Genomic DNA, 24,832 nt, shown 5'->3' with positions numbered 1-24,832 from the left:
ACATAAACCTTCTCAATACTCCCACTGCATGTGCAATGTCTGCTCTAGTATAGACCATTGCATACATCAGGCTACCGACTGCACTTGCTTATGGAACGTGGGACATGTCCTCTTCCTCTTCTTGTGTCTTGGGACACTATTCAATAGATAACTTTACACCTACACGAATAGGAACCTTCACTGGTTTACTATCCTGCATAGTAAACATCTGCAGTATTGTCTTCACATACTTCCTCTGGTTTAACCAGAGCTTCCTCTTTGCCCAATCTCTTTTAATTTCCATGTCCAAATATAGGTTACAGCACCAAGATCTTTCATGTCGAATTTGGAGGACAATTGGTTCTTCAAATCCTGGATAATTTCTTTGTCATTTCAAACCAGCAACATATCATCCACATACAAGACCAGATAAATAACACGGTCACAAATTAATTTAAAATACACACAGTGATCTGCGTTGCTTCTGGTGAAGCCAAGTCCCCGTATAAATGTATCAAATTTCTGATACCACATCCTTGGTGACTGTTTTAACCCATATAAAGACTTCTTTAACTTTCATACCAGTTATTTCTTACCCTTCACTGCAAAACCTTCAGGTTTCATCATGTAGATCTCTTCTTCCAGATCCCCATGAATAAATGTTGTCTTAACATCCATCTATTCTATCTCAAAATAAAAAGAAGTAGTAATAGATAAAAGTAATCTAATAGAAGCTACCTTGGCAACAGGAGAAAAAATATCACCAAAATAAATTCCCAGCACCTAGGAATAACCTTTTGCTACCAACCGAGCTTTGTATTTCTCCACCTTTCCTTCCGCATTTGTCTTCTTCTTGAACACCCATTTGCTGCCAATGGGTTTCCTTCCAGCCGGTAACTCCACCAGATCCTAAGCCTCATTTTTGTTCAAAGATGCCATTTCATCAACCATGGCCTCTTTCCAGATTTTTCCATCCTCTGAATCTACTGCTTCCTTCACAGTTCTGGGATCATCATCAATAATAGATAAAGAAAATTTTGAATAGAAAGTAGATGGACAATACCTTTCTGGCTACCTTCTTTCTCGAACTAATCTTCTCTCAATCGGAGTTTGTGGCTCTTCATCTTTTGATTCCTCTTCTACTGTAGAGTCCAATTCTTCCTCCTTAAGCTCAAACTCTATCTTTTCAGGTTCTTTTGATGGGACTTCATGTTTAATAACATCTTTCACCTCTATGAACACCACATCTCAGCTGTACACAACCTTCCTTGTTACTGTGTTCCAAAGCTTATAACCCTTTAAACCATCCTTATACCCAATAAAGATGCATTTTTCAGATTTACTATCCAACTTTGTTCTTTTCTCCTTCAGAACATGTCCATATGCATCACATCCAAATACCCTTAGATGTGAAAGAGAGGGTTTCTCACCAGTCCATACCTCTTGTGGAGTCTTATCCTCCAATGCTGATGAAGGTGATCTGTTGACCAGGTAACATGCAGTCTCCACTGCCTCCGCTCAGAATTCCTATCCTAACCCGGCACCACTGAGCATGCTTCTTTCCCTTTCCATCAATGTTTTGTTCATTATTTCTGCAACTCCATTTTTCTCAGGTGTGTATGGAGTAGTCTTCTGCCGTGCTATACCACACTTCTTACATATTTCTTCAAATTCCTTGCTACAAAACTCTCCACCATTATTTGTCCTCAACACCTTTATCTTCTTCTCTATCTCGTTTTCCACCAAAGCCTTAGATTCTTTAAACTTGTCAAATACTTTATATTTCTTCTTGAGGAAATATTTCCATGTATTCCTTGAGAAGTCATCTATAAATTATACATAGTACACATACTTACCTAGTGATGGAACCTTCACAGGTCCAAACACATCACTGTGCACAAGCTCTAATATATGTTTTAACCTCTTACCACCAGAGGGGAAACTCACCTGATTCTACTTCCCATATACACAATTTTCATAGAAATCAAAATCTAGAGAGATATTAGTCATACCTTCTACCATACCTTTACCATGAAGTATTCAAAGGCCCTTCTCTCCAATATTTCCAAGCCTTTGATGTCATAGCATGGTCTTTTCTCCAAAGACCACTAGATTTTTTGCTCCACTTTCAGGAACCACATAACTGTTGCACCCATAAATAACAGTGCTACCTTGTAGCTTGTATAGAGTTGCAATCTGAACTCCCCGCATCAATACTAGGTGATCCCTGAACCATCTTGTAGGTATATTTCTCGAACAGTGTTTTTACACCTACATCATCCAGCTTACTTATAGAAATCACATTTCTGGCTAATGTAGGAATATGCAGAACACCCGGAAGTGTTCTAATCCTTCCACCTTGCAACCTCAACTTCACTTTTCTGCGACCAATGATTCTAGCCTTCCTGTCATCCCCCAAGAAGACATTACCACCATCATATTTCTCATACTCGCAGAACCACTCTCTATGGGGAGTGAAGTGAAAGGATGCACCTGAGTCAATCAACCATGCCTCGTGATCTACATGTGTACTTGAAGAAGCCAAGTACACATCCCCATCTTCATCTAAGGTGGTTTCACCTCTGCAGAAGGAGAATAATTAGATCCCTTTCCTTTGTTAGGAGCTTTAGATTTACAGTCCCTTTTGTAGTGCCCTTCCTTTTTGCATTTCCAGCACACCACCTTTATAGGTTTTCCTGGAGATTTATATCTCCCTCTAGAATTAGATCTCCCACTCGATGAGTGATTTTTGTTTCTATTCTAGGACCGTCCTCATACATACAAGGCATCACCATTCTGTCTCTCCATATTTTTCCATTTCATCTCCTCCATCTGCAAGGATGAGACTATTTCATCAAATTGCTTGGCAGTTGCATTGCTACCTATTGCAATAACTAGACTATCCCACGAATCCGGTAGAGAACACAATAAATTGATGCACTTATCCTCATCTACAATTTTAATATTAACATACAATAATTGACTTACCACAGTATTAAATGCATTCAGATGCTCTGTCCCCGAGTCTCCATCTTTCATCCTCAGTTTATACAACTTTTTTCATGGTAAAAGTTTATTCACGAGAGACTTAGATTGGTACAAAGTCCCCAACTTGACCTAAAAAGCCTTCGCTGTAGCTTCCCTTGATACATTCAGCAATACTAAATCTAAGACACACAATCGTATTGTGCTCTTTGCCTTCCAATCCAACTTCTTCCATTCTTCATCGAACACTGCCATTGTTTTGGTACCCGGATCTATCGCAATCCACTGATCTTTATCCACCAACAGATCCTCCATCTTGAGTTTCCACAACTCAAAACTTTGACCATTAACGTTCTCGATCTCTATATTTCCACTACTCGCCATATTCTTTCACCACCAGAATCAATCCCATAGATCTCCCACTGAACAGGGTTTACCACAGGCCTGAGCAAAACCCCGCAGCAATAAAGGTGTCCCCTTGAATCCAAAACAACTCTGATACCAAATGTAGGTTTAACCCCATACAAAAATTACCTGCATAAAAATTCTAAGAACATAAAATAAACAATGTGAGAGCATAACACATAAAACACATATACACAGAGATTTTCCCCGATCCCAAAACTGGGACTACCAGTTTGATTTTTCATTATGTTCCTTTCAATGTTACAATACATATATATACATGCCGAAGCATCCAATACCATGGACCAAAAACCATCGCATCCAAAACCATGTGTGAAAACCATGCACAAAACCATAGGTATGTCTGCCCAACCTAATATAGGGTCCAAAAAATATTTCCCCAGGGCGCTGCCCTGGACCCCGTAGAGGGGAGCTACTTAGGCCCCTCAAACCCCCTGTAATCCCCCGCTATGCAATCGCCACAATGAAGGGTGGGCTCCGGCCCCCCTCTAACCCCCCAGTTAACTAGGGGAGCTAGTCATGGAATGAATACAACACAACCCAACAAGTATGGATGTATGGATTTCTAAATCAAAGACAACCAAGCTTTAATTTGAAGGATCCACTCCTCCAATGGTTGCTAACAATGATTTCCTTTGTGAGGGAAAATTATGCAAGACTTGAAGAGTTGACATGGCCAAAGGAGCCTGGGCCAAATCTTCAATGATTTTGTAGTTCTAGGTAGCTCTTGCATGAGGATTAAATGAGGACCTACAAATATCTCCTTAAGGAGGAGGTTTAATTGGAATTTGAATAGTTAGTCTCTCAATCTGTAGAGGACTAGAACTAGGTGGAAAAAAATTGGAAGGTTGATCAATAGCCTTTCCATTAGAGGGATTCAAGGAACCACAGTCCTAATTTTAGGTAGCCACCAAGATATCTTCCTAACGCATCAATATGTTGGAAGAATTTTGGGAAGAGGAGGATGGACCTTGCACAACCATTTTGGTCTCCAGATTTGGGAAAGGATTTGTCAACACAGTAGGCCCAGAGAACGCATCCTTTAAGAATCAATTGATTTCTGCGTGGTGTGGCCATCCTTGGTAAAATGTTCTTCATTATATATGAGACAGTGATAACACGACTTGCATTTATTGTCATGATATTGAGCCTTTTCTTTGTCATATGGAGGGTTTTCTTTTTTGGCTTTGCCTTCACCCTTGTTTTTACTTCCTGGTTGCTAATAGTTTCCTTTAGTAGCTTGAACAATGTTAATATTGGAAGTATTCACATGCACAAGAGAAGAGGGACTTTCATTGGTCATAGGAGCGGGCTTCATATGGATTAACTATAGGGATTATTCACTAGTTGTTTAGCAATGGACCTAATCACACCATCAACAACATGTGATTGTGGTGAAGGAGTGGGTGGAATAGTATGAGATGGTCGTAGGGCGTTAAGTATCATTTCATAGAGTGTGCTCGATTGGGTATAGATTAGGTCTAAATAATGGGCACGACCAATAAATTTCTATTTGGTAACAACTTTTACTTTGGAAACATCCTCACTTATAGAATTGAGAAATGATTTTACAAACCACTCTTATAGTAATTGATCCAGGATATAAGTTTTAACCAAACATTGATGACATATCCACTTATCTATTTGATCATATATGTGAGTGTAGACAAATTGTTTTAGAGAGGTTAAAAGTTTTGTACCACTTCATAATGGATTTATAATTGAAAATTAGTCAGAAATGTTGTTTCCAATGATTTGAAGTTGTTAAACAAATCTTTTTGTAATTCGACATACCATTTTGTTGTCGAATTGATAAGAGTTTGTTGGAAAAGACACAGATGAATAGAAGAATCATGTAATGAGTTCGAAGAACACCATAAATGATAAGTCATAATATGGTTTGATGGGTCTTCCCCAGGATTCCCATTGAACTTGGGAATATCACTCAACAGCTTAGCTGGAATATTCGACCACTAAGGAGAATGATAGATTGGGTCATTTGTAAGCGAGGAGAGATATGGTAACTCTAACATTGCGAAAAATGGAAAATTCTTATTAAAGTCTGATTGAGGGGGTTGGGGTTGGTAACCTTGCAGATAAAGGTTAACCACTAGTGAGAGATATCCTAGATAAGATGGAATGGGTTGGGCCATTGGTATTTGCATTCCTCCAAGGTAAAGAGTAGTTTGAAAAGCATGATAGGCCATATGAGGTTTCCTTGTTCCAGGAAAGATTTGATAAGTTATATTTTGAAAAGGTTGGCCTTGGATGTATTGATCAACATAAGGGGATTGAGGTATGGTTAGTTGTCCATCAGATGGTTGAACAGGTTGTCGAAATGGAATTTGGATCATGTCTTGAACAAGTTGATGAACTTGCATGTGTGGCATGGTCTGGCTAGGTCAACCAAATGGAATGATGTAATTTGTGGTATACTCTAGACAAGCTGACCAACAGGTATCTAGGGCATGGCCTAACCAGGTTAACCATATGGAACTTATGGTATAGCTTGGGCAGGTGGGGTAGATGGAATTTGAGGTATCCCTTGTATTGGCTCACTAGTTTGTTTTTGAGGTATGACCTAAATAAGTTGAGTAGTTGGTACTTGAGGTATGACCTAAGTAGGTTGACTAGTTTGTACTTGAGGTATGGCCTAGACAGGTTGACTAGAAGGAACCAAAGTTGGAACCTGACCAGGTTGACCAGAAACAACAAGGGAAACATTCCAAGGAGTGTTATCTATTCCTTGAAATGGGGCACCGACAGAAATAGGACTTATAATAGATGGATCACCGACTTGTAATATTTTCTTAGGAGATGGGAACATACCAACAACAAGTTCCCCCCTTAGTTAGGGGATAAGGGTTATAAGAAGCCCATTTTAGCCCTGTGGGAGGATACACAGTGTAAGATGGAGTGCGTTGTTGTGGGTGTCCTAAGTCATTAAGAAACAAACCATATTGTTGACCCAAAGGATTCTTAGGTGAAATAGGCTGAATAGGTTGTCATATTCTTGGTGAAGATCAACTAGACGATATTCTAGATTATGAACATAATGGAGAAGTATGAGGACTAGTCAATGCACTAGAGAAAGTTCTTGACAGTGACTGATATCCATGTGGTATTGATGGACCACCGTATGGTGAGTTTTTGGTGAAGTGACAAACATAGAAGTTGCTACAACTTATTCGATTCACTCATAATGGAAGATACATGTTGGGTAATTTTTGTTGAGTCTGTCATGGTTAGAATTCCCAAATGAGTGTGCAGATGAGTTTGCCAAGCGAAGTTCAAGAGAAAAATATATTGAGGAGTTTGATGTAAAGGATTTTATAGTTGAGCATCAAAGGTAAAGATAGGAAAATATTTATAAAGAGGAGTTCCTCTTAAATGAATAGGAGTTTGAGGTCAAGAAGGTTCTTCCTCAGTAATATCCTCTATACTCAATAAACTAGGTGGAAGTGATTTTGTTTCAACACCCAAGGACAAAGGTTGTTGATGAGATAATGACAGAAGAACGAAAGAATAAGTTCCAGAAGTGAATTTTTCAATAACTTATTTTCATTCAATAATTTCCTTACGTTATTAAATATACTTTTCGTTTATTATTTTCATTTAATTTTTAACCTTCACTGGTACCTTACTTACTAATGAAAAAAGGATCAGAAATGAAAATGCTTCATATAACTTTAAAAATTCTTTATAATACACTCCAGTTAAATTCTCTTTTACGCTATATATTTTTTTCATATTATTTAAATAATTCATTTTTTAAAACTATTTTCATATTTTATTATTAATATTATAACATTTTATGTATTTTATATTATTAAATATATTTTTATATTTTTATTTTAATTTAAAAAATTAAATTATATCATTTAATTTTCCAATTTAACACTTTAAAGAGAAATTATTATATAAATTCATTTAATTTTAAAGTAAATAAAATAATTATATTTATTTCATTATTTAACCTCAGGTTGTAATATTTATGAGTCTACAATTTGAGGTTCTATAACTTCAGGTTCTATTGTCTCAACAATTTCCAGTTGAGAGGTTTCAACTGCTTCAAACTCACTAGTTTCTAAAGATGTAACTTTGGGTTCAGTGCTAATAGGAAGCGATGATTCTGGTTGGGCAATTTCAAATGTAGTTCTAGACCAGGTAGCTTTCAAAGTACCAAGTTTAGTAGTTTGCATTTTCTTATGTTTATGACATCCAGGTGTTGCTTCTGCGGGTAACAGAGAAAATCTTTGCATTCTACGCAAATGATGAGGTTCTTCCATAGTTAATTCATTGATTTTGAAAAGTAAAAACATAAATAAAAGTAAAATTGGGTACCTAGGCATGAAAGGATTACCCGACCACTATAAAATACAATATACCATTAAGTACGTGAAATAAATCTCCTTGAATGTTGTGTTCAGTGTATGACAATGACAAGGCGACTGACTCAATTACCTAGGGCTATTTTTCATACTAATGGGGACTTCCAATATATACTTGAAGGTACATGGAAGTGCAATCCATAGTAGTGTTTTCTAATGTGTCATGTACAATCGGAAGCACCCCTATATACTCCCCATATGTGGAGCGTCATTCCAATATACCCTAGGGTATGTGGAAGAATGGTGTGATATACTTGGAAGTATGTGGAATACCAACCACGCTAGAATGTAAAACAAATAATTAACGACAAATCCTACATTTAAAGAAATCGAAACACATCTTCTAGCATAGACCAACTAGATGTGTCTCTACTATTTCAAATTCTCCTTAGGTTCACTGGTGAATTTTAATGTTTATCTTGATTTGAGTTCTAGTTTCAAGGATCAAAATGAATTCTCCCGAACTCCTAAAATGCAACTAGCATGATAAATAACACTTTTCTTTTAATGAAGATCTAACTAAAGGAGGGAAGGAATTTCAAACAATGACGTACAAAACAATAACTTCCAAACAATATCTTCAAATTCTACTATTCCAATCCAAAAGTTCAAATTCCTAATGCATGAGAAAAAATGAAATTTTCTTTTCTTTTTTTTTCAATTTCAGTGTAAAGAAAAATGAATATATGACTAGATTATTGAATAAAAAAAAATTCAATCAGATTGCAACTGTAATATGAAAATTTCTTTAAACAACTCAATAACCAATCCAAATGAAAGAAAACCCTAATTGAAAGGAAGAAGTAAATGAAAACCAATTTCTTATAAAAAGGAAATTACACTAAATTACGGATAAGTTGTTGGATTTACAAAGAATGGGGCACTAGTGTGGGTCATCGCACTTACAAACTTGGACAAGTGCGTTGGGTTTCTCTGTCTCATAAGGACAGGCACAATGGGAAAAGTTCACTTAAAACACAAAAGAAAAACTTTAACTAAGCTCGAAATTAAGATTTCCTAAGTCCAATGATAGTCTGAATAAGATAAATAACATCATCCACAAAGGTCCTAAAGGCAATGACCAAGAAAACCACTAAAGAAAATCTCGTTCCCCAATGGAGTTACCAATTTGTTTTGTGGATAAATTGCATCTGTAGACAGAAGTAATCTCCCTAAACCTAGTGGCTTAGTATAGAAACAACCAAGACAAAACTACAATGTTTTCCCTTAGAGATGTTTGAAATATGAAAGGAAAACCTACTTGGAATCCTATGCAAGCTTTCTCCTTCTCCTTACTTGTTAGCTTTAGCTCAAACTTAAATTTCTAAAAGGAGAACCTGTAAATCATCAAAAATAAGAATGAGAACAAAATATACAAAAAAACATATACAAATAACTCTAAACAAGAAGTCACGGATTCATGTTCTACATATGCATAAATAAGACATAATGTATAGGAGAAACAATGCACTTTTGTATTAATAAGGGCAACAAAATATTACAACCCTTGTAGGCCTTGACTTTGTGAATCTCTCCCACCTATCTTGTCCTTCCTTTTCCACAATGGTAAGCCTTTAGTCACACCTAAAGCAAATGGATGGATTATGGACCTCTAGACACAAAAGGGCAGCATAAAGGCGTAATTGGAGTCTCCAAAAGCCAAACTAGACTCTATAGTAGACACTAATTTTATAGGATAAATGAGGTGGTTTTGGATTTACCATTCTAGGGCTTACATCCTGATGCAGGAGCATGAGGCTTGAAGACAAAAGGCTTCGTTTTTATTCCAAAAATCCAAAAAAAAATTACAAGAAAAGGAGTGGGGTCCTTTAGTTGTCATTTTACAAAGTTTTCTAGGTAGGATTTGAGATAAAATAGAGGTATTTGAATGATTCTTTAATTAATCCAAGTAGTTCAGACTTAGTTGAGATTCTCGGGGAGAAAATCATGAAGTTTAGGTATTTATCTAGGATTAGATAGATTCAATCCATTGATTGAGGATCGAGTTGTTGAATGTAAGGTATTTATGTAAGTTTTGAACTATTGTAATAGGATTTGGCTGGATTTGGCTATAGATAACTAGACTGTAAAGAAAATTGAAATATCTTTGTGTCTCTGTGTATTTTGGGTATGAATGTTCAATCCTGGAGGTTTGAATTCCTTCGAAATATCTTTGAGTGTGTTGTTTTCTAGTTCAACTCTTGGAATTAGATTCTGTAATAATCATGTGTTATTGTGTTTAAAATCTTCATTTCTATGTATTGGAACAACCTGGGTCTGTTTTAAGAAATACAACTTAAGCACAGTCTAAACCTAGCAGAAGTGATAAAACCTTGGCAGAAGGAGCAAAACCCTGATAAAATCTATGAGAGCCTAGACTAAATATCTGAGCCGTCTGATCGATAGGCATAGATCTAACAGTGGTCACTCGCTCATAAGTGTAAACATTAACCCAGAAAATGGATGTGAAAAATTATTCAACTGAGTTAATAGCTCAGTTGATCAGGACCGTCCGATTGAAGGAGGTCGATCTGACGGTAGTGGTGTGGTTAACACACACGAGGTTTAATTTTGAAATCAGATGCGATATTGTATGAATTTTGGTTTATCCCAGTTGAAGTCCAGTCAATCATAGCCATTCGTTGTGAAAGATGCGATCCGATGGTGATCACGTGGTAAAGGTATAAATGGGCTAACATAGATTATGGACTCGAGAAATTATAAACTACAACTTTGTCTTCCTTTCGGTTTCGTGAGAAAGGTAGAGAATTGTGGAAAATACGGATGCGAGAAGTTTATGAACAATGATATTATTTCCTTTCAATTGCGTGGTAAGTGAGGTTCTACCATATTCCGAGCAATAATAACAATTCTGCTATTTTTACTAGAATATCTAATTTTGGAGGTGGATGACTGAAACTCCAAGGAAAATTGAAGAAGAACTTCCACCTGCGCTTGAGGAGATCGTTTCTGGATTTGAACGATTATCCCTTACACCTACAACCAGACCACCATTTGTGGTATCAGAGTAGCCTACTGACACTGAACAGGATCTCAAGGATCAGAAAAAGAAATCCAACATGGCTTTCAGAGTTGGAGGAAGAGGTGGTGGTCGAAGAAGAGGAAGACTAGTTGCAAATGTTGAAGTATTAGAAGCTATGCAACAGATGCAAGCTAGATTAGAAGCAATGGAAATGGAAAGAGATGTAGATGCTAGAGATGTCAATGAAACTGAAGTTGGAGCTGCAGAAGAAGAGGAACCTGCAGATGTAACTCCTGAAATGAGATTCTTTAAGTCAGTATTGAGATCCACATCTAAACCCAGACTTGAAGTTTCAATTTATACAGGAAGTTTAAGCCCTGAGGAATTGATAGACTGGATTAATGACATGGAGAAATTCTTTGATTATGAAGAAACAAAAGAAGGAAAGAAAGTGAAGTTTGCTGTCACAAAATTGAAAGGACATGCAACACTTTGGTGGGATGGAGTGCAGGCAAAAAGAAGAAGACTTGGTAAACAACCAATTAAAAATTGGAACAGGATGGTGGCAAAGTTGAAAGGTAAGTTTTTTCCAAGTGATTATCAACAGACATTATTTAGACAAATGCAGAATCTTAGACAGAGGTCTATGATAGTGAAGGAATACATAGAGGAATTCTACAAAGTGAGCATAAGAGTTGGACAAATTCAAGATATAGATGAGAAGGTTGCAAGATATGTAAATGGTCTTAGAATGGAGATTCAAGATGAGATAAGTGTACTGTCTCCTAAAACAGTAGAAGAGGCTTATCAAATGGTATTGAAGGCTAAAGAAAAACTCATGAGGAAGCAATCTGCCAAAAATAGAGGTACTTTTCGAGGAAGATGAAGTCAAGGTGGTAGAGGAAGGTCTACAACACCTAGAGATGGAGCTAGTAGCAGCTCAAGTCAACATGCACCCACAGGAGATGATGCAAGTGGGAGAGGGAGTTTCTATAGAGGAAGGGGAGGCAGAGGTAGAGGAAGAGAAATCAGATGTTATAGATGTAACAAGCTAGGACACAGAGCCTATGAGTGCCCAGAAAACATAGGAATAAATTAGAGAAATGCAATTGTTGCTAAGACTGAAGAGGAAGCAGCAAAGGTAATAGAAGAAGAAAATGTACCAGAGAAAGGGGAATCTTTGGTAGTTAACAAAGTTTTGTTAAAGCCATCAAAGGAAATCGTTGAACCAGCACAGAGAAATACCTTGTTCAGGATTGTGTGCAAGGTTCAAGGGAAATGTTGTTAGATGATAATTGATAGTGGTAGTACATATAATTTAGTCTCTACAGAAGTGGTGGAGAAGTTGAAATTGAAAACAAAGAAACATCCAACACCTTACAAAGTGTCATGGCTTCAAAAGGGATATCAGTTGTTAGTGAATGAGCAGTGTGAAGTGGAGTTGCAGTTGGGAAAATACAGAGACAAAATTCTGTGTGATGTGATGCCTATGGATGTGTGTCACATATTGCTAGGAAGACCTTGGCAATATGATAGAGGAGCTATGCATGATGGAAAGAAGAATACATACAAATTTAGTAAAGATGGTGTCAATCATACATTGTTGCCTATGGAAGAAGAGGATGCATTGAGAAAGTCTAATCCAAAGACTCTATTGTTGAGTGGAAAGGAGTACTTGCAACAGATTGAAGAGGATGAGGTAAATTTTGCATTGATTTGAAAACCCAAGGTAATAATTACTTCCACTAAAGTTTCTGATTTACCAATTGAAATTCAAGAGATGTTGGACAGTTATTGTGATATCATTGTAGATGATTTGCCTGATGAGTTACCACCCATTAGAAAAATCAGTCATCATATAGATTTGATTCCAAGAGAAAATCTACCAAATAAAGTAGCTTACAAGATGACTCCCACAGAGAATGAAGAAATCAGGAAACAGGTTCAGGAACTGTTAGATAAAGGACTGATTAGAGAGAGTTTGAGTCCTTGTGCAGTGCCAACAATGTTGAGTCCAAAGAAAGATGGAGGCTGGAGAATGTGCACTGATTAAAGAACAATCAATAAGATAACAATCAGGTACAAATTTCCTTTACCTAGAACTGAAGATTTGATGGATTGTTTGAGTGGAGCAAGATATTTTACAAAGCTTGATTTAAAAGGTGGTTATCATCAAATCAGAATTAAAGAGGGAGATGAGTGGAAAACTTCTTTTAAAACAAATAAAGGATTGTATGAATGGATGGTAATGCCTTTTGGGTTATCAAATGCTCCTAGTACATTTATGAGGCTCATGAATGAAGTTTTGAAATAATTTATTGGTAAATTTGTAATAGTATATGTGGATGATATATTAGTTTACAGCAGATCAAAAAAGGAACATGTGAGACATCTGTATTATGTCTTATAGAGACTACAACAAGAGAAGTTACTGTTAAACTTAAAGAAATGTCCATTCATGAAGGAAGAGTTGGTATATTTGGGTTTTGTTGTTTCTGTTGATGGGTTAAAGATGGATCTAGAGAAGATCAAGGCAATCATGGAGTGGCCTTCATATGTAAGAAGTTTTCAAGGTCTTGCTAGCTTTTATAGGAAATTCATAAGGAATTTTAGTAAGATCAATGCTTCTATTATTGACACTATAAAGAAGGACATACAACCATTTAAATGGACTACTGAAGTAGAAAAGAACTTCCAGTTGTTGAAGAGAAAGATTACTAAGAAACCTATTTTGATTTTGCCTAATTTTAATAAACCTTTCCAAGTGAAGTGTGATGCTAGTCGAGAAGCCATTGGAGCTATTTTAAGTCAGGAGGGCAGACTTGTAGCTTATTTTAGTGAAAAACTGAATGATTCAAAGAAGAAATATTCTTCTTATGGCAAGGAGTTTTATGCAATGGTGTAGTCTTTAAAGAATTGGAGACATTACTTGATGTCTAAGGAGTTTATACTTTATTCAAAAAACCATGCATTACAGTACATTATGCAATAGCCAAAGCTTAATCAGAAACATGCAAAATGGGTAGAATATCTTCGAAGTTATAATTTTGTATTAAAACATATAACTAGTCAATCAAACAAAGTAGCAGATGCCTTAAGTAGAAAAATCATTTTAGTTCAAGAAATTCAAATTCAAGTGGTGGGTTTTGATTTTCTTAAGGAATTATATGAGAAAGATTTAGATTTAAAAGAGGCATTTGAAACTTGTAAGAATCCTTTTTTGTTAGACGGAAGTAAGTGACTGGATTATTTCTTGCAAGAAGGACTGTTGTTTAAAAGAAATTAGCTATGCATACCAAATTGTTCTATGAGAGAAAATTTGATCAAGGAGAAACATAGTGGTGGACTTGGAGGAAATTTTGGTGTAGACAAGACTTATGAGCAGTTGAACCAATTTTATTTCTGGCCAAAGATGAGATTTGAAGTAGAAAAGTATGTGAAGAATTGTAAAGTCTGTCAGTATGCAAAGGGAAGGAGCCAAAACACAGGTTTGTATGTTCCATTACCTATTCCAGATAGACCTTGGGATATGGTAAGTATGGACTTTGTTTTGGGTTTACCAAAAACTCAGAGAGGCAATGATTCAATTTATGTAGTAGTTGACAGATTTTCAAAAATGGCACATTTTATTCCATGTTATAAAACTAGTGATGCTACTCATATTGCTAATTTGTTCTTTAAGGAAATTGTAAGGTTGCATGGGTTACCTAAGAGCATTGTTTCAGATAGAGACACTAGATTTGTTGGTCATTTCTGGAGGACCTTGTGGAAGAAACTTGGTACTAAACTGAGTTTCAGTTCTGCTTATCATCCTCAGACTGATGGGTAGACTGAAGTTGTAAATAGAAGCTTGGGTAATCTTCTGAGAAGTCTTGCAGGTGAACATCCGAAACAGTGGGATCAAGTTTTGGCACAAGCTGAATATGCTTATAATGATTCTCCTAATAGGAGTACAGGGCAGAGTCCATTCCATATAGTTTATGGAATGCACCCAAGAGGAGTGTCTGAATTAAGAGATTTGGGTAAAGCTGAAATGAGGAGTGCTCAAGGAGAAGATTTTGCTTCAGAGATTCAAGCAATACATGAACAGGTGAAATAGTAGTTACAAGACAGAAACACAAAGTACAAGAATAGAGTAGATTTGAATAAGAGAGAAGTTAATTTTGAAGTTGGAGATTTGGTTTTGGCACACCTAAGGAAGGAAAGATTTCCATAAAGGGAGTATAACAAGTTAAAATTTAAGAAAATTAGACCATGCAGAGTCTTAAGGAAATTTTCTACAAATGCATATGAAATTGAATTACCCCCTGGTATTGGAATATCTCCAATTTTCAATGTTGCTAATTTGTACAGGTACCAAAAGGGACAAGTAGATGACACAACAGAAGACAAGAAAAAGAGGTGGATTGGGTAAAACAGATACCTATAGCAAAGGCATTGCAGCCAAAGGAGATATTGGATAAGAGAGTGTTTAAGAGGACAAGGGGACATGAGTGTTTTCAGTACTTGATCAAGTGGAAAGATCAACCAATTGTTGATGCTACCTGGGTGACAGATGCCATGCTATAGAAGTTGGGCAGTTCTGTAGAAGATATCATGGACAGGAGCCCATGAATATTTTTTTCCTTAGGAATCTGATGCAGGAGCATGAGGCTTGAAGACAAAAGGCTTCATTTTTATTCCAAAAATCCAAAAAAAATTTACAAGCAAAGGAGTGGGGTCCTTTAGCTGTCATTTTACAAAGTTTTCTAGATAGGATTTGAGCTAGAATATAGGTATTTGAATGATTTTGTAATTAATCCAAGTAGTTCAGACTTAGTTGAGATTCTTAGGGAGAATATCATGCAGTTTAGGTATTTATCTAGGATTAGATAGATTCGATCCATTGATTGAGGATCAGATTGTTGAATGTAAGGTATTTATGTAAGTTTTGAACTATTGTAATAGGATTTGGTTGGATTTGGCTATAGAGAACTAGATTGTAAAAAAAATTGAAATATCTCTGTGTCTCTGTGTATTCTGCGTATGAATGGTCAATCCCGGAGGTTTGAATTCCTTCAAAATATCTCTGAGTGTGTTGTTTTCCAGTTCGACTCTTGGAATTAGATTCTATAATAATCATGTGTTATTTTACTTAAAATATTCATTTCTGTGTATCGGAACAGCCTGGGTTTGTTTAAGAAATACAACTTAACCACAGTCTAAACCTAGCGAAAGTGCTAAAACCTTGGCAGAAGGAGCAAAACCCCGATAAAAGCCGTGAGAGCCTAGGAAAAGATCTGAGCCATCCGATCAACAGGCACAGATCTAACGGTGGTCACATGCTCATAAGTGCGAACGTTAACCCAGAAAAATACGCAAAAAATCATTCAACTGAGTTAATAGCTCAGTTGATCGGGACCGTCCAATTGAAGGAGGCCGATCTGACAGTAGTCGCGTGGTTAACATGCACGGGGTTTAATTTGGAAATCAGACGTGATATCATATGAATTGTGGTTTATTCCAATTGAAGTCCGGTCAATCACAACCATTCATTGTGAAAGGTGTGATCCGATGGTGATCGCGTGGTAAAGGTACACACGGGCTAATTTAGATTTCGAACCCGAGAAATTATAAACTGCAACTTTGTTTTTCTTTTGGTTCCATGGGAAAGGTAGAGAATTATGGAAAAGATGGATGTGAGAAGTTTATGAACAATGGTGTTATTTCCTTTCAGTTTCGTGGTAAGTGAGGTTTTTCCATATTTCGAGTAATAATAACAATTCTTCTGTTTTTAGTAGAATAGCTAAGTTTGGAGGTGGATGACTAAAACTCCAAGGAAAATTGAAGAAGAACTTCCACTTGCACTTGAGGAGATCGTTTCTGGATTTGAACAATTATCCCTTACACCTGCAACTAAACCACCATATCCACATTAGAGGGAGATAAGTTCTAGGAGATAAGACCTCAATAGTAGGAGTTCAAGGTCAGATCCAACAGTAAATAGTTAAAACCACTCCTGAAGCTTCTAGAGAGAGAAAATTTGAAATTATTTTTTATTTTTCCTCATTTCTAGGTGTTCATCGCACTGTTTGTGAAAGCAACCTGTGTTGACCAACAAATTTTCCATGTGTGCAACCTGCGCCATTGAAATTTGTCAAGAAAGTAAGTGCGAAGAGGCCTTAAAATAGCGTTTTTAGCTAATGTAACCCAGGATTCTTAAAAATTCTAGAAAGGGAATGCTTTTGGGTTTGTAGGGAATGATTGCAAAGTGTAAATAGATGATGATAGATCTAAATTCAGAGCCATTTGTTTGAATGCAAAAAAATTACCTATAACACCAACAATTTAGGCTAAGATTTTGCATCTTTATGTAATCTAGCTTGAACCACAAGTGGTTTAAATGGAGCTTCCAGCAACCTTTGGAAACCTTTCTACTCCATGTTGTTTATCATGTTCTTATGCATTAGATACCTAGTTATAGCCATTCTTTCAATGGTGTAAAACATCATTTTTATATAGAGGATAAGGTAGGGTGTCTTGCTTTGGATTTTGAGATTATAAGATATAAAACACTTTTGGATTTGCTTTATTGTTTTTTCTATGATTCTCTAAAGAAGTTACATTCCTAAACCTCACAATTATATAAGATAACAAAAGTTATAGGATAATAGAAGTGACAAGAGTTTCAAAGAGAATTTTCTTCTTATCTCATAGCCAAGGTGTACTCATTTACAATCATTTTCAAGTGTATAATAATAATTCTACTCTGTATTCTTTTTTTCCCAATACTATTTGTATTTGCTGATTATAATCTATTTATATGAAGTCACCTCCTCCAAATTGGTATTCTCATATATACATATGCATTTTTAAAACAAATGTTTTTGTATTTTATTTTATTATAATTAAAACAAATATGGGAAGAAAAAATCCATGTTTTAGGTTTTATTTTCTTCTTGATTTTTATATAAAATTTATAAAAATCATTTTTCATTTTAAAAGAAAATTTTGTTTTAGTATTTTCTAATTTCCTAGGCACTCTGCAGTGTAGTATGAGAGAGATGTTGTCATATAACATTACATTTAAAAGTAATAAAATAATACTTACATTAACAAATTGAAAAATTAGTAGAAGAGAGTTTGCGTAGGTAGAGAAGGTTAGGGTTTTCAGAATTCATACAAGCAGGGTTACAAATTGGGATGACGTTCAGAGGAGGAGGGATCCTGGTTATAAACGGGGATGATGTTCAGAGGAGGAGGGACTTAGGCTCCATCCTACAAAAATATAATAACAATGTTGGGTCCCTATAATACTAGTGATTACCCCATTAATATTGTAGTTATACCCCTTATTTATATTGTTGTGCCCCTATTACCCCCATATTGTTATTTCTGTGCCCCATAGAATCCCTCTATTGTTATTTTTGTGGCTTTATATTATTATTGTTAGGTCGGCTGGATTATATTGTGACTCCTTAGACTCCTATATATAGAAAGGAGGTTTTGTCATTTGTATCATAGAAGAATTGTTCATTTATGTAATGTAAAGGAGGTTGCCCCCTCGAAGAGGCTGAATTCTAAGGCATGGATCTCTCTTTTCTATCTTTTTGTGAGCTGGTTTCATAACATTTGGTATCAGAGCTTTGGATTCTAGGGTTTCGCTGCTCCAAACAGGTCATCGTGGAATTTTCGCTATAACGTTTTTTCTGTGACGTTTCAGAAGTCGTAAAAAAAACCCATTTGAGAAGAGATCGCGCTGAACCTTGGGTCCGAATTTCAGAGCTTTTTGCTCGATATTTGCGGAGATATGATCTGAGGAAGTTGGTCTTTTTGCAGACTCCTGAATTACATTCAAAACAGGTGACCTGGGGAAAATCGTCATAACTTTCTCTCTGGGGATCGGATTGAAATTTCATAAGAAGGTACAGAAAGAAGACGGACTGTAGTTTCTTATGTCTGTGTTTTAGATTCAAAGGTTGAAACAGTGACTCGTGGCACATCGTACAAGTTCGCTCTACTGAACCAGTCTAAAAGCAAGTCACTGTGGGAGATTTTACATAACTCTTCCTTGGAGAATCCAATTTGGCTCAGACTTGTGGCATTGGAAAGAGGATGTAGAAGGCTACTACAGTTAGCAATTTTAGAACTGGATGATCCGAAATTACAGAGATACATCAGATTCAATATCAGGCTTCTATAAAGTGAAAAAAGGTGTGTAGTTTTTTTTTTAAATTTTTGTGTAAGCTTGGTTTAACAGAATTCAAAGGGCATAGTAAAGCATTATTATCGGTAACTGATGCCCCGAGGAAAGAAAATGCAAACACCTAGTAAGGAACCTGAAAGCTCTAGCATGACTCATGAAGAAGAGGAAGAAATGCTACATGATATATCAAAATTACAAGAACAAGTGCAACAAATGTCACGCTCACAAAAGCTAACAGAAGCTAAGATAAGTGGCGTGGAATCTAAGATAAATGGTGTGGAATCTAAGATAAAGGGCATGGAAGCTAAGATGGAGGATTTGATGGCAGATTTGAAGATAGATTTGAAGACAGACATGGAAGAATTGAAGAAGTTGCTACAAGAAAGGGTCACTAATGGTGAAAAGGTAGTAAAGGAAACTCATGATGAGAACAAAAGAAATGTTAATCATGATTCCATAGATGCTAATGTTGGATCGAAGAATCACCATATTCCAAAAATCGATATGAGGAAGTTTGATGGCAAGGATCCTGCCACATGGATATTACAGATGGAGCAATTCTTCGATCTCAATAATGTGCAAAACGCACAAAAGGTACGTATGGCAACTGTATATTTGGAACCAAATCAGTTTGTATGGTATCAATGGCTTTGCTCTCGTAAACAATTTATCACTTGGGCAATTTTTACGGAAGAATTGATAGCACATTATGAAGATACAAAAAGCAACACTTTTTTTAGCCAATTGATAAGTCTCAAACAAAAGGGTTCAGTAATGGAGCACATTGAGGAGTTCCAAAAATTGAACATAAGGGTAAAAGATATTCCAGAGGAGCATAGGATTGATGTGTTCATAGGGTCTTTAAAGGATAATATCCAACATGATGTTTGCCTTTGGGAACCTGATTCATTAGAGAAGGCATTCAGGTTAGCAAGAAAAATGGAAAGCAAAATTATGGCAACCAGGAAGCATACCACTCACAACTATAAAGACGGAAGTGTTGTTGCCCCTAGTCTTCCACAACCTATAAGGTTGACACCACAACAATTGGAAGAAAAAAGAGCAAAAGGGCTTTGTTACAGTTGTGATAGCAAATACACTAAAGGTCATAAGTGTGCTGAGAAGAAATTATTCTACATAGATTGTGAAGAGGAAGAAGAAAAGGAGCAAGAAAGGTCAAAAGAAGAAGATATAATCCAGGAACAAAGCCTAGATGAAGAACAAATAAATCCGACCATATCTTGTAATGCATTGGCGGGAATTACCACTCCTCAAACCATCAAGATAGAAGGACAAATCAAGAAGAAAAAGGTAATAGTGTTGATTGATTCAGGAAGCACCCACAATTTTATTCATTGTAGGGTAGCAAAAGAATTGAATTGCTTCCTATATCCAGCACCAGAGTGTCAAGTGATGATTGCAAATGGAGGAACAATAAATTGCTCTGGAAAGTGCCATAATATCAAGCTATCCATGGGAGAATATGTATTGACTAGCCCAATGCTTTCCATTCCAATGGGAGGTGCTGATGTTGTACTAGGAGTCCAATGGCTACAATCCTTGGGTACAATAGCTTTTAATTTTCAAGAACTTTTCATCAAATTTTCTACGGAAGGAAAGGAAGTTGAATTAAGGGGTATTGCAGGGAAACCAGGAAAGATAATCAGCTCTAATGGCATGACAAAGCTTCTAAAAAAGGAGCAAAGAGGTGTAATTGCACAATTATGTTCGCTAGATGTTTCCACATTGGAATCATCTATTTCTCCAGATCTCCAAAAAGTCCTGGACAATCATTCCAAGGTATTTGAGACTCCCAAAGGTCTCCCACCTATGCGTGATCATGATCATGCTATTCATCTGATTCCAGGAAGTGTTCCTCCAAACATCAGGCCGTACAGATATCCCTATGTCCAAAAAAGTGAAATTGAACGTATGGTTGCAGAAATGCTAGAGGCTGGTATAATTCAACCAAGTCAAAGTTCTTTCTCAGCTCCAGTAGTATTGGTGCACAAGAAGGATGGATCATGGCGCATGTGTCTGGATTATAGGGAGCTCAACAAGCTCACTATTAAAGATAAGTTCCCCATTCCTGTTATTGATGAATTACTGGATGAATTGCATGGATCAATTTACTTCACCAAGTTGGATCTTCGTTCGGGATATCATCAAATCAGAATGAAGATTGAAGACATTCCGAAAACGGCATTTAGAACTCATGAGGGTCATTATGAATTTTTGGTCATGCCTTTTGGCCTTACCAATGCACCTTCAACATTTCAAGGTTTGATGAATTCAATTTTCAAACCATTCCTTAGAAAATTTGTGTTAGTATTTTTTGATGATATACTAATCTACAACAAGTCTTGGAAGGATCATGTTGAACATGTTGACAGGGTGCTACAACTATTGGAGGAGAAACAATTATATGCAAAAAGATCCAAATGTTTCTTTGGAGTCCAGGAGGTGGAATATTTGGGTCATATTGTATCTCATGAAGGAGTTAAGGTAGACCCTAGCAAAATTAAAGCCATTAAGGAATGGAAAATCCCCACATCCATAAAGCATCTGCGAGGATTTCTTGGGTTGACAGGGTATTATCGCAAGTTTGTTAAGAATTATGGGAGAATAGCAGCACCTCTAACAACATTATTGAAGAAAGATTCATTTTCATGGACTCCGGAAGCAACAAAGGCCTTTGAACATCTTAAAGAGGCAATGTGCCAAGCACCGGTCTTAGCTACACCGGACTTCACAAAAACCTTTATTGTGGAATGTGATGCTTCAGGAAATGGAATTGGTGCTGTTCTAATGCAAGATGAAAGACCCATTGCTTTTGAAAGTCGTCCAATCAAGGGAAAGTTTTTAAGCAAAGCTATTTATGAGAAGGAAATGTTGGCAATACTCCATGCACTTAAGAAATGGCGACCCTACCTAATGGGAAGACACTTCAAGGTAAAAACGGATCATGATAGCCTTAAATACTTTTTAGAACAAAGATTATCCTCTGAAGAGCAACAAAAGTGGGTCACAAAGATGTTGGGTTATGACTTTGAAATCATCTACAAAAAAGGGAAGCAAAATGTGGTGGCAGATGCACTCTCAAGAAAGGATGAGGATGTGGAAGCATTGTTGTGTGCCATTTCTATTATCCAACCAGATTGGATAAACGAAGCAAGGGAGGAATGGAAGAATGACGAAGAAGTGTGGGCACTTATTCGAAAGCTACAACAAGATTCCAGTACTTCTGATACATTTAGCTGGCAAAATGATTCGTTATGGTACAAAGATCGCTTATACCTCTGTAAGAATTCCCAGCTAAAACAAAAGATTCTTATGGAATTGCACACTTCTCCCTTAGGAGGGCACTCAGGATTTTTAAAAACTTACCACAGGGTTAAGAAGGAATTTTTTTGGGATGGCCTTAAATCAGATATTCAAAAGTTTGTGGCGGAATGTTTGGTTTGCCAGCAAAATAAAGTTGAAACAATTAAGACACCGGGTCTATTACAACCTTTATCCATTCCAAGCCAACGTTGGGAGGAGGTTTCAATGGATTTTATCACAGGTTTACCCAAGTCTGAGGGAAAGAGTGTCATCATGGTGGTAGTTGACAGACTTACCAAGTATGCACACTTTTGTGCATTATCACATCCATTTAAAGCCAGTACAGTTTCTACTGCATTTATGGAAACAGTTCAAAAGCTACATGGAAACCCAAAGATTATTGTAAGTGACAGAGATCCCATTTTCACTGGAAATTTTTGGACAGAATTATTTTCTTGTCTTGGTACTCAGTTAGCTCATAGCTCATCTTATCATCCTCAATCTGATGGGCAAACTGAGATAGTAAACAAATGTTTGGAAGGATATCTTCGTTGCTTTGTATCTGATAAACAGACACAATGGGTCAAATGGTTGCCTCTGGCTGAATGGTGGTATAACACTTCCTTCCATACAGCAACAAAAATGACCCCATTTATGGCACTTTATGGGTATCAACCACCATCCATCACATCATATTTAAGAGAAAATTCTAAGGTTCAGGCAGTGGAACATCACATCGAACATCAACAACAAGTCCTCCAACTCTTAAAGGATAACCTCGTGTTGGCACAAAATAGAATGAAACAACAGGCAGATCAACATCGCAGTGAAAGAAGTTTTGATGTAGGTGATTGGGTATTCCTACGGCTACAACCATATAAGAAAATGTCCCTAAAGCAAGCTAAGAAGGATAATAAATTATCACCAAAGTATTATGGTCCGTACAAGGTGTTGCAAAAGATTGGTACTATGGCATACAAATTGGAGCTTCCTGCAGCTTCTCGATTGCACCCAGTTTTCCATGTTTCATGTTTAAAGAAGGTTATAGGTGACAAGCTCCCAATTCAAACAATATTGCCAGAACTTGACGAGGAAGGAAAAATTATATTGGAACCAGAAGCAGTCACAGAAACAAGAACTCGACAGCTACGAAATCGATCAATTTCAGAGTATCTTATCAAGTGGAAGAACTTATCCGCTGAAGATTCCACATGGGAGGATGAGAATTTTATGCAGAAGTATCCAGAACTACTCAAGCGTTGAGGACAACACTTTTTTGAAGGAGAGGGGCATGTTGGGTCCCTATAATACTAGTGATTACCCCATTACTATTGTAGTTATACCCCTTATTTATATTGTTGTGCCCCTATTACCCCCATATTGTTATTTCTGTGCCCCATAGAATCCCTCTATTGTTATTTTTGTGGCTTTATATTATTATTGTTAGGTCGGCTGGATTATATTGTGACTCCTTAGACTCCTATATATAGAAAGGAGGTTTTGTCATTTGTATCATCGAAGAATTGTTCATTTATGTAATGTAAAGGAGGTTGCCCCCTCGAAGAGGATGAATTATAAGGCGTGGATCTCTCCTTTCTATCTTTTTGTGAGCTGGTTTCATAACATTTGAGCTGGTTTCATAACAAGCAAACAAAGGGAATGGGTTCCATGGTGGTTTCAATATTCCAACTGGAATTTCAGAAGCAGCGAGCAAGAGAGTAGGTGGGACTGGAAATAAAGACGCGATTGGGTAGAAACGTGGTGAAGGAGGAGATGCATTAGAGGACTAGACAGATCAGGGGAAGAGATCGAATGGGTTCGATGGAAATGGTCCATGCAAGCCCAAATTGGCAGAGATACCAATTTTTTTTTATTAAAGATACCCAAACGCAAGTGTTCATAGATCACATGTGTACATATGCATTGATCTACAAATTCATGGGATTATGGCCAATGGAGAAAGGCCTCTACATGTGGATAAAGAATAATAGGAAACCATGAGGTGAAGTGGATCTGTACCTGGGGTGGAAAGGGTTCTTCACTGTGGTTTTCACAAATCTTGAAGACAATGATAGAGTATTCGATGGAGGTCTTTACTTCTTTGCCTCAATTGGATTGTATATGTGTATGTGGAAGATGAATTTTGTTCTAGAAAAGTAATCCTTCACAAATGTCCCAGTGTGGGTCAGAATGTACTCCCAAACCCTATAATATTGGTTACCTTCGACCCTAGAAATCATTGGTAACACTTTGGGGAAGTTTATTAGGATATTAGATGCAACCTTGCATGAACGATATAATTCGTATGCAAAGATATTTTTAGAAATGGATATATCAAGAGCCTGACCAGAAGATATCTAGTTAGAGTTTTTGGATGAAAAATGGTTGCAGGACGTGGATTAAGAACAAATACCATTTAGATGTTGATGCGAACATGGGCATAGGCATTTGATAATGGATTGTCCCCTTAACTATGCAAAAGAACAACAAAAGGAACAAGCGTTGAAAGATAAGGACAAATTTGTCAAACGAAGTCTAAAAGGGTGAACAACAAGAAGA

Source organism: Pinus tabuliformis, chromosome 8, assembly GCF_031772625.1.
Source record: "Pinus tabuliformis cultivar Carrire ecotype Pingquan chromosome 8, CPIR1, whole genome shotgun sequence".
NCBI lineage: Eukaryota > Viridiplantae > Streptophyta > Pinopsida > Pinales > Pinaceae > Pinus > Pinus tabuliformis.
Note: the sequence above shows the minus strand (reverse complement) of the source record.